Raw genomic sequence first — 15,928 nt, forward strand, 5'->3', positions numbered from 1 at the left:
GTAAATTTTGACGCAGCCCGAAGGGATTTCTCCCCGTCCTCTCCTTATATGCAAAGGGGGACGGAGAGGGGGGGTCGCCGATTAAATGAAGCGGCCTTGCTGTGGATGTACTGTGTCTTGCGACACTGCTTCTGACCCAGGGCGGTGGGCGGGGTGCAGGGATGACCCGTCATCCAGGAGGTGCTCAGATGAGAGGAAGGGTGGGAGGGGTGTGGAGTGTATTTAGGGATGAAATGGGTGGGAGTGTTTTTATGCCTTTCCCTTTTTGGCTACCTCCCTTGGAAGGGGGAAGGGGCCTTGGTATATGTATGTAACATCTTCCATTATACCTTACCAACCACACTTAACAAACTGATCCCATTAAAGCTATTATATACATTTGGAAAGTGGAACTAGACAAGCACTCCTCCAGTCCTATAGCATATTCCCCTCCCATAGGCACACATAAAAAAAAAAAAAAAAAAATCACCTGCAAATCCAGTATAAATGTACAGTACCATTTGTTGTTGTCAGACACTCCACATGACACCCATCTAACCCAAGGGCTTTACCAGCTTTCATAACTTTCAAAGCTCTTTTGTATCTGCTTTTTTTTTCCAAAAGCTCTACTGTTTTATTTTCCCATCACAATAATTTTTCTATTAGCTACCACTGCCACAGTTATTCCCTCCCTATCCTCTTTTTTCAGTAAGTCTTTGAAATACTCTACCAATGTTCCCCTTACTGCCTTTGCTTCTGTTAACATTGGTCTGCAACTTTTTCCTATTCCTCCCTACTGACTCCCTCTCTCATCTTTTCTTACTTCCAAACCATCTTTTTATTCTTTTCAAAATTGTATATCAAATTCCTATGCCACTTTATATCTACTTCCTCTATCCTTCCTTCAATTTGCTCTTTGCTTCTACTCTCTTCTTTATGTACTTCTCATTTTTTTCTTGAGTTCCACTTTGCAATCACTCCTCTTAACCTCTTCAAAACGAGTCAAATATTTGCATGCAGTGATAGACTGCCCGATGTACAGTGATGCATCACAATACATGCATTATAGAATATAAAGTTACAGCTGTAATAATCATTCTTTTTCACCCTTAATATTGATAACCACAGAAAATGCAACTAAGCCCATTCATAGAATATGGGGGTCACTCAGATACAACTACAAAATGAATATAATCAGGATGCCGATGCCAGCATCCTCATATACCCACTTGCATCTCGTGATACGTCAGCGTCATTGTATGCTAGGAGTTAAGTTCACCCCTCTTCCACCACCACTTTCACCTCTTCATCCTACCATCCATTGCCTTCCTTGTTCATTCCCATCCTCCTCATCCTACCTTGTCTCTTTTGTTCCCTCTCATCCTCCTTATCCCATATCGTCACCCTCGTAAAGAAATTGCCTAAGTCATTTTTCGTCAATTTCTGGATTTTTTTTTTTTTTTTTTTTTAATGAATTTTTCATTGCTCCTTGTGGTACAATTCCCAATGTTTTATTTAGTGTCTGAGTAGGTTAAAACTATGTTAGGAGGAACATTACGTACATTTATAGAATAGATTTTTTTTTTTTCTGAAAAGTTGGACAAATGACTTAGGCACTTTCTTTATGAGGCTGACGATATACCATCTTTGCACACCTTATCATTTTCCACCTTGAAACATTCTTCAACTCCTGTTTCCATTATCCTTTACCACCTACCACAATTCTCTCTGCTTCTGGTATTCATTCCCTCAAGCATTTTCATTTAATTTGTTTACCAGCAGCACTTCTCTACCTCTCTCCCTTATCTTCTGCTCCCAGTTTCCCTTCTACCAGATGATGATCTGACAATCTCCTGATCTCCACTGAGAACTTTTACATCCAGAAATTCTCCAATCCCCCCTTCGGGTACCATTACATAGTCCATTAATTTCCTCTCATCCACTCTTTTTCACATATGCTTGTTCCTCTTCTTAAACATTATTTACTCCCTTTCTAAACTTATCTTTATTATTGTTCAGTCATTGTTCTATTTTATTATGTAGGTTTAGGTGTTCCTTGCTAATATTTTGTTTACTATGCTGGTTATTATTGTCAGGTCATCTGCACATGAGAGAACATTAGTGTTTAGTTCTGGTTCTGGTTCATGAACCTTTTTGTTCCTAAGATTTGGTTGTTTTGCACAGTCTTCCTGCCATGAAGTTGGTTAACCATTTCTTGTCATGTCAGAGGTGATGAAATTATTATAGAAGTAGAAAATGATAGGATGAGTAGCCAGAGGGTAGGAACCCAGACAAAGCTCATGCATTACCAGCTGTATGTCAAGAGACTTCAAGCAAGTGGGTAACCATAAAGAAGGTGGAGTAACGGGATAGCTAAATTTGCTGGAGTATGGTTGCTGAGGTGAGTATAGTTATGCAATTCATGGAAAATGTTGGGAGAGCACTTTATTCATTAATGGACTCCATCTCCTCCCCATACTTTCTTGCCGTATGCTTGTAAAGGCTGTTCTCTCCACCTTTGCTTTCCTTTACCTCATTATTATTATTTTTTAATTTTTTATTATATAACAATTTTCTTTGCATAGTTTATATTTTCTGCATTATTATTGTGAATACATACCAGAGGCCTATTCCCCCCATATAAAGGGAAGGGTGGCTAAGCCAAAGTACACACTCACTATGTAAATATGAGAACCCATTTAATGTCCCTTCCGTCTCAATATCTCTTGGAGAAAGAGTCATCCCTCTCCCCTGCCACCCTACTCAGGTCAAAGACAATACAGTAAGATACAATGGTTCTATAATGGTCCAGCAGACGAAGCTAGTGTATCCCTACTACATGATGATATGGCAGTCCCCCTCCACCTCAGCCATATAAAATATATATATATATATACTATACATACATACATATACATATACCAATGGTTTTCCCCCTTACAGGGGAGATAGCCAAAAATAATAAAATGAGAAGGATATCTCTTTGGGCCATATTATCCTTATATCCCTTCACAATTTAACTCTTTTCACTCCCATATTTTTTCACTATAATCAGGGCCATAACCTCTGGAGGGGCAGGGAAGGCAACTGCCCCCCATGGAATTTTTCAATATTCTAACTTCCACATTTTATGGTAACTACCCCACCAAATTGGTAGAATAGTTACCAGAAAATGTAGAAGTTGAAAAACTGAAAAATTCCAGGGGGGGAAATTGCTCTCCCTGCCCACCCAGAGGGTACAGCCCTAATTATGCTCCACAAACATTCCTTTTACAGTAAAAATCATGTTCTAACGAAACACCTCAAGACCAAACGCATTTCATTGTAGTGAATATTTCATAGAAGAAGATATACAATTATGGCTATTCATAAGTTACAAAACAGTGCTCAAAAGTGTAATTTACATACAATAATACAAGATAATACCACCAAAACCAGTAACATGAAGTTACAATCCAAGTCATATAACCACAGAAATGTTTTCTTTCTGGGCCTTCAAATCATTGATTCTTGTGATTCCCATACCATAATCATACACAAGCTTGCAGCCTCCTCTGCCTCTAAACACTATAATATTAGCACATTTTTGCAAATGGGTAGAGTAATTTTCTTTCAACTGACTTCTGAAGATGATGAATTTTGCTCTCATTTTTTGAAACTCATGGTAACTGTAGGATGAAGTGGAAACAGGATTTCTTGTTATCTTCACACTGTACCTTCTCAAACAATACTGGTGTTTGCAGTAATGCTAGTATTGTAACATTTAATATGTTTGGATACCCATTGTGTGTATCACATATTGAAAATACTACAAACAGGCACCAAATTGAAACTTTTTTGAAGAATAGGAATTTTCAGAGAAATTATGTCTTATTACAAATAAATTTTACTGTCCATCCAAAGCCCCTTTTACCCCATCCATCCTCCCATGATAATTGTTGTCTCAAATGTCTCTTGACAGGAAATATGTTGTCCCACAAGTAGTCTGGCTCTCGATAGTTCTCCCTGGAAAGAATCATCTGATCATGGTTCATATTGTCTTAGTGTGGATATGTTTCATGTCACTAGCTAGTAGGAAAAGGAAGATGGCAGTTGTTGGTTGTCAGCTTTTTGTTTGAAAAAATGGAGTAAAAGTAGACAAAATTAATAGAGCCCAAGACCAAGTCCAAGAACAAGACCAAACTCCCAGGGCTGCGCCTCCATTTGCGGGTGAAGGTGATGGTAATATTTGAAATCAAATAGCAGGGAGAATTCTTTCTGACATCCATTTCATAGGATCACCAGGAGCAGGTACCTGTTGTTGGTCCCTCATTACAATTGTACTTCTCAGGTAAGCTTTTGTTTTCCACCAGGTACTACACCTCTTCATCCCACCATTCCTTGTCTCTGCTTTTATTTTCTGTGTATTGTATTAGTTTCTGTACATTTCCAAAAACTTCTTTGGTAGCAATGTGTTCTCCTTGTACTACATTCAGTGTCACATTCCTTCAGTACAATTATCTCACTTTTATTTCCTTCTTTTAATTTCACCTATACTTTCTTGTTAACTCTTCCTTTTCCAGTTCTTTGAACTATATCACCCTGTTTGTACTTTCTTTTCTAGTGTACCCAACCTATATATTTTTATTTCACTGTTATAACTGCATAATCCAATATTATAGTATTCTATCCACTCAGTACGTTGATGTTCAGCAGATTCCCTTGTATTCCTTTACCTACCAATATATAATTAGTCGGAGTTATCACATGTTTTAATTTTTCAACACCTATGTCAGTCTGTTTCCTCCTCTCTCTCTCTCTCTCTCAAAAAAAAAAAAAAATCATTATTGGCAAGTCAGGGTCAATGACTGTGTGTGGTGGTCTTGGAAGATGGACAATGAAGATAATCATACCCTTGTATGCTTGTAGCCCATTTTTAAAGCCTATCAGCCCTCCTCACCATCATATTGAGGTGCAGCCCTGAGGGGCTTACACTTGGTCTCAAGACTGGACCCAAGGTCTTTCAAACAACTTCAGCAGCAATTCTTCCACCTTCACACATACAGAGCCAACAACCATACTTCTCCCCTCTTCCTACTACTCTGCTGGTGATATAGAAAGTTTCACATTTATACAGCAGTCCAAAGCTTCTTCCCAGAGATGTATGGGAGAACCTGAGGACCGTTGCCAGTCACTGTGGGGTCCCAGGTTCCCAGTCAGTGAATTCAAGGCAACAGTTTTATATTGTTGCCAGATATCATCATAGGTCTCGCCTGACCCTTGTTCCCAAAGAAGCCTACGTGCCTTTCCAAAGGGTGAACGTACCCTAAGTTGGAAATCAGTGGTGATACTTTTTTCAAGTATTGTCATTTTGAAGGGTAGCGTATTCATTTTACGTTTTTACTACATGTGCAATTGCAACTGAGAAAATAATTTATGGTATGCTTGGTGTCTGAAAAGAAGATTGCCTGATCGAACTATTTTCTATTGTAAAAATTGTGGATACTTGTTTGTAAGCGTTTTGAAATGTTAAAATTGTACTCCTGTAAGAGATGATGTAGTTAGGTATTGCGTAATTCGAATTAAGGCGCGCAATACGATGTGGAATGCGCATATGAAATTTGGCAACGTAGCCTTGTTTCCATAGCGACATTGGTATAGGTGTCACCCCTTGGATTATACCCATATTTTAGCTAATTTACTCTGGTAACACTCGTTTAAAATATCAATAGCATTATTATTTGTTATAGCGTATAACTGTTAATGAGTTCATGGTTGTATCAAATCTCGAGAAATGTGATGATTGTTGCTAAGGAAGATAAAACGCAATAAATGAAAGCAAAAGGGATGTTTGGCAACTTGTCTTGATTGTAGGTCGTCGGCCACTTTGGTAGTTTTCCAGACAAACAGCTGATTCTACTAACAAAAACAAACACCGAAATAGTACTTCAGTGTAGTTTAACAACATATTGATTAACGTGTAAGTGTTGTTAGTTAGTTTTCCTTCATGCAAGGTAAAATTTGATAGGTGTGTGAAGAAACAATGATGGAAATAATGTTGTGTTGTAACCGTGTGTATGTGTGTGTCATGTCGGATGAACATTGACGAGAATTGAAAAGGTAAGTTATGATGGACGATTTCTTGCAATATGTATTTCATGATGGTACAGGTAGCCAATAACTCATTTGGACATGTATATATTGAAATAAATTTTGGATCTTGTGCTTGATCAAAGAAGAGGGAAGTAGTGTTCGATTGTTTCGTGGGTGGGTGATAAGCACTTTAAAGATTTGTTATGTGGGCTATTGGACAGAATGTTTATTAGTTTGACAAAGTTTACCCAAAATGTGTACTCATTATATCTTATGTTTTAGTATCATAATTTATTTGAATTATTATGGCGAATTTTAATTAGGAATAGCTATATTTATTGCAGTATGATAAATAGCAATTGCAAAATTAGCTAACCCATATGTACATGTATTTTTTATGAATTTATTTTTTATTTTGAAATTGTATTGTGAGAACACTTGTACTATGGTGCTATCATATTCATAATGCCCACTGTTGTGCAGTACAGGGTATTGTGACATTAACAGAAGCCCAAATACAAATTGTTTAGAAATATATAAATGAGATAGACTTCCAGCCAGTTCTGCAAAAAGTGAAACCCACCAAGATTAGATTGTGAATATTATTGTCAGAAAATTATATTGATGTAAATACCAGGAAAACCATGACATAAGTACAATTTTGACTGTATGTTTTGTCTTTTTTCACATTAAGTGGGAACCAAATTGGTTTTGTCAACAAACAGAAAATATAAACAGAGGACAGAACCTTGCATAAACCCACTTACCCTAACATTTGTGTTTCAATCTGACAGCAAAAAAGAAAATTTATGATATAAATTTTTATAGGTATTCCAGAGGACCTGTTGTTTACGGATTTAGATTTCATTAAATTTGCAACACAGGTGATTGGTATGATGATTTTTTTTATGCTTGGCACCACGAAACAAATTGTCACTGTGTAGGGCATTTAGTCCAGTTGACAGGGTGAATTACTCAACACGCAGGATTATTCATGAATATCATTCCAAACAAGACAAGCGGGTCATTGGTGCAAATAATTTGTGTTTAGTGGTGATAGTTAATTGTGTTGTGGTATTGTCACATAAAAAATACTGGAAGACGTACAAAACCCCACTGGAGAAAGGAAACTTTGTATTGTGATAGGAAGTCTCAATTTTTTAAATATGTATCTTTACTTTATTCAGTAGTCTTTACATCTCTTCCACAATTCTGCTGATGTGTTTGTCAGGTGACAGGTTGTCTTTTATCAATACTCCCAAATCTTTCTCCTATTTTGCTTTTGTAATGAGATCATTTCCCAAGGCAATTTTCTATTGTAAAGATTGTGTTTTGCCAGTATTGCCCATTTCCAGTAATTTGTATGTTATTGTATAGTAAATGTCAAGAAATAGGCACTGGGAATGGATGCAAAGAGGAGATTGTATGAAGGGGGGATTGTGCTGATGACTTTGTATGGGGGCAGACTTGGAATGTAAAGGAGGCAGAGAGGGAAAGTTTGAATGTGTATGAGATGAAATGTCTGTGAAGTATGGTATGGGTTATTAGGTTTGAAATAGTGGGAAACAAGGAGGTGTGGAGGAGACCAGGGGTGGAAAATAAGATGACAGATAGAGCTAATGAAAGAATACTGGGGTATTGGCTGCATGTTATTGTGGGGTTAAAAGCTGCTCAGTAGCATGCAGCTGATACTTTAGGGTCCATATGGGGCTCCCTATAGATCAGAACCACACATCATTTTGTCTGTGATAGAGGAAATTTCTATTCATAGAGAAATGATACTTCATTATACTGTGATTGGCCTTCTGTTATGCTGGCCCCCTACACTTGATACTATTCTGTATCATTTCTCTGAATGTTCATTTCCTTTTTTCACCGAACCCTGTGGTGGGGAAGAAGAATACTACCACCGAGTGTTCCCCCATTATTCATAAAAGGCAACAAAAATGGGACAGGGATATGACTAGATATCCTTCTCTTTGTAGCCCCAAAGGGGACATCCTGAAAAAAGCAAAGGCATATGAGGGTCTCTGAGGAGTTTTTCAACCAGAATCCTAAGGTTTGGGTCTTTTAATGTGCGTGGATGTGGTACAGATGAGAGTAAAAGGGAAGAGATAGGCAGTATGTTTGTGAGAAGAAAGATGTGTTGGCATAGAGTGAAACTAAGTTGAAAGGGAGAGGTGAGTTTAAGTTTGGGAATGTAGTTTGGAGGATGTCAGGGATGAAGAGAAGATGTGTGGTGGAGTGGAAGTAGGTCTCTTTAAGGTTAATGTGGATGAATGTGAAACTGGGAAGATGTGGGTCTTTGTAAGTGCATTTGGGCCTGATAGAAAAGTGTAGAGGAAAGGGAGGCTTTTTGGATAGATTTAAATGAGTGCATAGAGGGTTTAGGGAGAAATGTCAATGTAGTGGTATTGGGAGATCTTAATGCTAGGGTAGGAAATGAACCAATAGATGGAGTGGTTGGGAAGTGTGGAGTTCCAGGAAAAATTGTAGTGGAGAGTTGATGGTGATGTGTCTAGAGAGTTGATGATAGCAAATACAGTGTTTAGGAAGAAAGTCAAGCATAAGTACACATGGGAGAGGGTGGTGGATGGAAGGGTGGTAGATAGGGCATTAATGGACTACATAGTGGTAACCAAGAGAATAGTAGGAAGAGTTTTGGATGTACATGTTCTAAGGAGAGTGGAGGAATATCAGATAATTTTTTGGTGGAAGGTAAATTGAGAGTGGAGGATAAATGGAGAAAGAGGAAAAGAACAGAAGGTGCTTAGAGTAAACTGCTTAAATGAGAAAAAAAAAGGAGTACTAGAAGCTGAGAGAGGAGTGGGAGTGAAGGATAGAGTAGAACTAGGAGTGGGGAAATAGGGATGGTTCAAGGAGGGAGTCACAAGGTGTGCAAAGTTGGTGTGTGGAACAAGGAGGACAGGAGAAAATAGAAGAAAGTGTAGTGAGCAGTGGGATGATGAAGGAAAGAATGTTGTAGAAGAGAATTAAGCATTCACAGATTGGTTACAAAATAGGACGAATCATATGAGAGGTACAAAGAAAAGAGAAGTAAAACATAAGATAAAGGTGGCCAAAAGGAGAGCAGAAATGGGGTAAGAGTATGACAAATTTTTGAAAGTAATAAAAAGATGTTTTTGAAAGAAATTAGAGAGGAAGAGGTGGCAAATCAAGTAGAGAAAAAAAGTAAAAGGTGCAGATGGAGAGATGACAATGGAAGAGACAGCAGTTAGAGGAAGATGGGCAGAGTATTTTAGGGAGTTGCTTAATGTGAAGGAGGATAGGGAGGGAAATGTAGTTGCAGTGGGAAGCACTAAGAAAGTGACAGTGATGAGTGGGGAAAATGGAGGAGAAATAAGGAAAGATGAGGTGAAAGCAGTTATTAAAATGATGAGAGCAGGTAAGGCACCTGTGTTAGATGGGTTTCATTTAGTGTCTAAAAAAGGGAGGTACAGTGATTTACTGACTGGTGAGGTTGTTTAATGTTTGTCTAAAAGAGGGTAGAGTGCCAGATGACTGGAGGAGTCCCTGTATAGTTTCATTTGACAAGGGAAAAGGGGACAAGTATGAGTGTAGTATTTTCTGAGAGATCAGTTTGTTAAGTATAGTTGGAAAGGCTTATAGGAGGGTTCTGATTGGGAGGATTAGGAGAGGAACAGAGGGAGTACTTGGTGAGGAACAGTGTGGATTTAGGACAGGTAGGGGTTGCATTGATCAGATTTTTGTGGTAAGGCAAATATGTGAGAAAGCTTTACGAAAAAGTAAGGATTTTTTTATGGATTTGGAAAAGGCTTATGACAGGGTATACAGGAAGCCACTGTGGGAGGTACTGCAGATATATGTGATAGGAAGAAGGCTGTTAAGAGCAGTTATTATTTTTTACGAGAGTAGTAGAAGCTGTGTTAGAAATGGAGAGTGTGAGTAGTCTGAGGTAAAGGTGGGACTTTGCCAGAGATGTGTTTTGTCACCTTTGTTATTGAATTTATACATGGATGGGGAGGTGTGAGAGGTTAATACAATGGGCTGGGGATTGAAGATGGTTAAAGAAAATGGAGAAAAATGGGAGATAAACTCGTTGTTGTTTACTAATGACACTGCGCTTGTAGCAGGATCAGAGGAGGGTTTAAAGAAGTTAGTGACAGTGTCTGGGAAGGTGTGTGAAAGAAAAAAGTTAAAGATTAATGTTGGTAAAAGTAAGATGATGAGATGTACAAGGGGAGAATATGGCAGCAAATTGGAAGTGAGTATTAAGGGAGAGAGACTGGAGAAAGTGGATAGCTTTAGATACTTGGGTGTGAATGTGGTGGGAAAGGGAGGAGTGGAGGTGGAGGTAAAATATAGATTGAGAGAAGCAAGTAAATGCCTTGGTGGATTAACAAGTCATGGTAGCAATAAGCATAAACAAGACATTTGATAAAAATTTCTTTTCAAAAAAGATCACAGAGACAGACATCCACAACTGTGGTAAGAAATAGCTAACAAATTTCTTAATTGGAAGAAAGTCCAGAGTAACCACAACCTACCAAATCTCAGAGATTGAAAGACTATACAGTGAAGTCCCCCAGGGAGCAATTTGCTCCTCACAGGTGATTTCACAACACCTAAGTTCCCACCTGTGCCTACCTGGCCTGACAACAATAATCCAGCATAGCAACTAAAAAATAGCTGCTAAGAACACCCAAGCTCACTCAAACTACAAACTAGAATAATGGCTTAGAAATTATAAAATTGAGGCCTCCCCACAAAAATCATTAGTAACACAACTCACTCCTGACAACCATAAGTCAAAGAACTTTCCTGCTGTAAATCTGAATGGCCAGTGGCCCTTGAACCTGCCCATAGATCCTTATTGGGAAAAAAAAAATCTAGGACTTTTGTTTCTATTGTTGTATTAGTGTGGGTCTGTATATACATGTCACTGGCTAGTAAGAGGAGGGGAGAAGTTGCCAGTTGTCAGCTCTCTTTATGTGGAAAAAATGGAGAGAAGATAATCAAAATTGATAAAGATCTTGAGCTTGGTTTATAGGCTTGTGCCAACATCTCATGGCAACCCTTCCACGTGGGTAATGGAGGGCATATGTGTTAAGATGAATGTCAAGGAGATAATTCACTTCACCATTCATCTATATATATATATATATATATATGTATATATGATATATATATGTATGTGTGTATATACATATATATGTATATATATATATAATATATATATATATAATATATATATATATATATATATTGTGCATGTACCTAGTTGTATTATACGGGAAGGGGAGCTATGCTCGTGGTGACCTTTTTCTGTATCTCACAAGATCAAATTTGTTCTTAAATTCTTGTATTGTGTTTGCACACACTATTTTTCATCCAGTTTGTTCCATATATCACTGTGTGGGAAGCTGTTCTTTTTCAGGTCTCTTTTGTAGTTATCCTTATTGAGTTTCATTGCATGTCCTCTTGTTTTTCCTCTGTCCCACTTTAATAAGTGTGTGATTCACCATTGTCTTGGATCATGTGTTGGACTCTTGATTGACAGCTATTTCCTTCCTGGAAGAGAGCTCAGAGCTTATATATGATCTATGGGTAATGCTGTGACCTTACACACACACACACCCAACTCCCCACCCATGAGAGTTGGAGTAACAACTCACAGCATAGCAATATTGAAATTATTTCAGCCCTGGGTGGGATTCAAACCCAGACTGCCATAGTGGCGGCTGCAAACACTACCACTGTGCTGTCAAGTCGTGTGTGTGTATGTGAATACATTATACAAACATACACACAAGCACACAGAAGTCTGTTTGTATTTGCATTTCATTGTATGCTTTTCATAGAAACATCCAGTGTGACTCTTGGTCCATTGTGGAAGCTAAACCTATTAGTTGAAACCAGTAGAGTGAACTTATAAAAATAGAACTGCTCACTTACTAACTATTGTTTACCAAATACCTAACTCGTACAAATGCAACCCATGCCTTCTACCCCACTTTCTACCAATTTCTGCCTATTCTCTACCAACCTCATACATATGATTTTGTCCCTGTTTTATAGTAATATTCAGTTAATCGTGACAGCTAAAGTCAATGCAAGTTATTGGTGTAACTAGGAGATAGATTATCAATACTATCTTGAGTTTTATCAGTGTGTCGTCAGATCACAAGTGCCTTTTATTTATAAAACTGACTTAACTGTGAGTAAAGATATGCTGCATATGATAAGTAGTTGAGATGTTATTAAATGTAAGTCTTATGGAGGATGTAAATGATATATATTGAATGTGTGGAAAAAAATGAATGCTTCAGATAAAGTACCGGTATTCAAGTGAGGGGAAGGAAAGATATGCGAGTTCTTGAAAGTATACTTAAGGAATAGGTAGGTAACAACACACACAGTAGTGACTCCCATATCTGAACTGCCATTATCCGAACATGATTTATGTGTGTCAGTGTCTACTACTTTTATTCTCTCAGAAATTAAAATATAGCACTGGGGTGTCAGAGTGGTGATGTTCTTGTCACCACCACCACCAGTAATGTTATTGGCTCTTAATGACACACACAGTGGTGATATTCTTGTCACCACTACAATGACATACAGGAAAACATGGTGGTGATATTCTTTTCTTTCTTTTCATGAAAGTGGCAGTTGGCGACAAGACTGACGAGTTAAACACCATATGAGGACGGAGCCTTTATTTGTACGACGTTTTGCTTATTACAGCTTTTTCAAGTACAAGTTGAGATACATATGCTTGAGATTAAATAAGGGGAAAGGAGGGAACGGGGAGAGAAAAGAAGAAGGGGGGATTGAACACTGGGAAAGGTGGGGAATGCTGGCCCAAACGTCTGTGGGCGAAATGTTCACAAAGGGTGGTTTAAATATTTAAAATTTTCCCCCACCTTCCCCAGTGTTCAATCCCCCCTTCTCCTCCTCCTCCTCTCCTCCTCCTCCTCTCCTCCTCCTCCTCCTCTCCTCCTCCTCCTCCTCTCCTCCTCCTCCTCCTCCTCCTCCTCCTCCTTCTCCTCCTTCTCCTCCTCCTCCTCCCCCTCCTCCTCCTCCTCCTCCTCCTCCTCCTCCTCCTCCTCCTCCTCCTCCTCCTCCTCCTCCTCTTCCTTCCCCCCCTTCTTTTCTCTCCCTTATTTAATCTCAAGCATATGTATCTCAACTTGTACTTGAAAAAGCTGTAATAAGTGAAACGTCGTACAAATAAAGGCTCTGTCCTCATATGGTGTTTAACTCGTCAGGTAATATTCTTGTCCTAACTTTGGCTGGAGTTAGGAGAAACATTTAAATAAGGGGATCTTATTCCTTATGCTTTTCCCATTTAGTTGCCAGTAATGATGTACAGGAAACTTATTGGTGATATTCTTGTCCTTACTACAAGATGCTAAGGAAAAATGGAAAGGTGGAATCAGTGGTTGGAAAGAGATTTAAGAAGTGTTGTAGAAAAGAATGATAAAAATTGTTGCCTCAAGTTTCACTAAGTGGGAAACTTGGAGGCTCAGAACAACTGTCAGTGATCCTTGGGCCCTCCCATAAGTCTTTATGAAGAAATTTTGAACTATTTTCTGTGTTGTGTTGGTGTAGGACTGTTTTTGTGTCACTTGCTGAAAGCGGTAGGAGTTTAGGCCCAGTTCAGAGGCTGAGTGTCAGGTCCTCAAGGCAGCACCACCTCATGGAGGTGATTGATGGGATTTGAAAATGGACAGCTTCACTGACCTTCTTGCAGGACCATACCTGTCATTGGTCCTTGTAGAAAAGGACAGGAAAAGTGAAAAGTCTGCATAGTTTGTAACACATTACCTATACAAAATCCATTCCATTCATTGAATATGCAGTTTGGGATATTGTTTCTATTTTCAGATGAAGTCTGTATCCTAACAATTTGTGGCCATTGTTTCTTATCTAGTTAGTACTAAGTGTAAAAATATTCTAAATTCTTTAAAGAACTGCTTAATGTAGACTATGGTCTCTTTCAATCTCCATCATTCTTTTGTTCGTAAGGCCTTATGTCATTAAACATTTATCTTTAAGTCAAACTTAGTCTTTACTTGTAAAAGAATATTGTATGACTTTGGTTTTATAGGCATGCCACTAGAACCCATAAAGTGTTTAGATGTAATTGAATGCAAGTCTTGTGGAAGAAGTAAATTACAGTGGGGTTGCAGGTTCTGCGCGTGGTTCATTCCAACCATAATGCATATAACTAGAGTCCTGTATTGCAGAACTCACGCTTTGTGTGTATAAATCAATTGAAATTTGCTCTGGTGCTAATGTAGATTCCCATGTATTTCACCCACTTTTACCTACTTCAAATTAAAAATTTTCTTAAACCATCTCTCAATCGGAAATGTAGTTTAAGGAATGCGAAACTTAAAGGTAGTACAAAATATTCTATGCACTGAAAGGGCTTGTATTTATCATATTACTGGACAGATTCTTTTATTTCAGGACTAGTACTAGTGTTTATTTTTTATCTATTTAATTTCTTTATTTATTTATCTTTTTTGGGGGGTCATATTATCATATGTAATTTGTTTCAGGAGGAGCAAAAATTCATGCTTTTGAATAAAGCCAACCTAACTGATAGGACTATACAACCACTCCACGTTTAACGACAACAATTGGGACCAACACGCCGTCGTTAACCGAATTGGTCGTTAAGCGAAAGTGTATACATATACTGTATGTACTGTATGTACAATGTCCAGCAATACATGTATCTTTATTTTCGTGTATTTTCCCTCTTTTATACAGTACATTAAAGCTTTATTTACGGTGGTTAGGCTCCTGAAATTACCGTATATGACCAAATCCGCGTATGCTGACATTCCATATTGAATACCGGGGTATTTTTTTAGTTTCGACCATGGGCGCAATATAGCAATAGAAAATTAGTTATTAATTTTGTAAATTGAAATGTATCAACGTAATATGCAATTTTGTGGGCGGAAATGAAAGTAAAAAATACCATGCTACAAGAAAATATGCTAATGAACGAAGTCGGTAGCATAGGATTGGGACGCCATCTTGTCGTCTGCCAACGTCTCTCACGACGACGACAACGAGGACGAGCCGGATGACATTTAATTTGCAGGTAATGATTTATCAAACACAGGTCAGGTTAGTTTAGTTTAGGTTAGACGAATTCATCATCCTTTTATTTCTTCGACATCGGCATCTATCATAACAAACATGGTGTACCATTCGTCCGACATGACTTCGTTACTTACGAAATTTATTTTAGCACCCTTTTTTTTTTTTATTTCCGCTCACAAAATTGCATATTACTTTGATACATTATAATTTACAAAATTAATAATTAATTTTCTATTGCTATATTGCGCCCATGGTCGAAACTAAAAATTTACCACTACAGGTATATACTGTATCCCAGGTAGTTTTTGCAGCTTGCAGGATGGTAATGTAGACCTAAGCTTCAGAACACTTTACCTCACAGGTAATATCCACTGTACAAGTTCATTTATAACATCATACAAATTTGCCTCAGCCAACTTAATTATCGTACACGACGTCGTAACTTCGGGAGATTTACGTTAAACATCTGTCATAAAGCCCGTCGTAACTCCGCGTCGTCGCTAACCGAGTAGGTCGTTAAACGAGGAGTACCTGTATTATCATGGTATTGGAGGCTAATAATTACATAGGAGTAATGTTCTTTGGCTGGAATTTTTGTATTCCTGTTGCTACTTGTAACCCAGTACTGCCTGCCATATGGTTAGATTGTTGGCAACTAAACTGGCACTCCTCTGTGATTCTTAGCTGTGAATGTTACCTGCTCCAGCAATCCAAATGTATTGGCTACAGCTGCCTCCTAGCCTAGGCTCTTCACTACCTGGTTCATAGA

At 38.2% G+C, this 15,928-nt stretch overlaps 1 protein-coding gene across 2 annotated transcripts in view; it reads left to right on the forward strand.

Annotated features, from left to right (window-relative positions):
- Nucleotides 1-15,928, forward strand: part of l(3)neo43 (cytochrome c oxidase assembly protein COX16 homolog l(3)neo43) — a 71,578-nt gene that overhangs the window by 23,265 nt on the left and 32,385 nt on the right. The window lies entirely within an intron of this gene.

The sequence above is a fragment of the Oratosquilla oratoria genome, chromosome 39 (genome assembly GCF_046742065.1).
Source record: "Oratosquilla oratoria isolate Oo_2021 chromosome 39, ASM4674206v1, whole genome shotgun sequence".
NCBI classification, from domain to species: Eukaryota; Metazoa; Arthropoda; class Malacostraca; order Stomatopoda; family Squillidae; genus Oratosquilla; species Oratosquilla oratoria.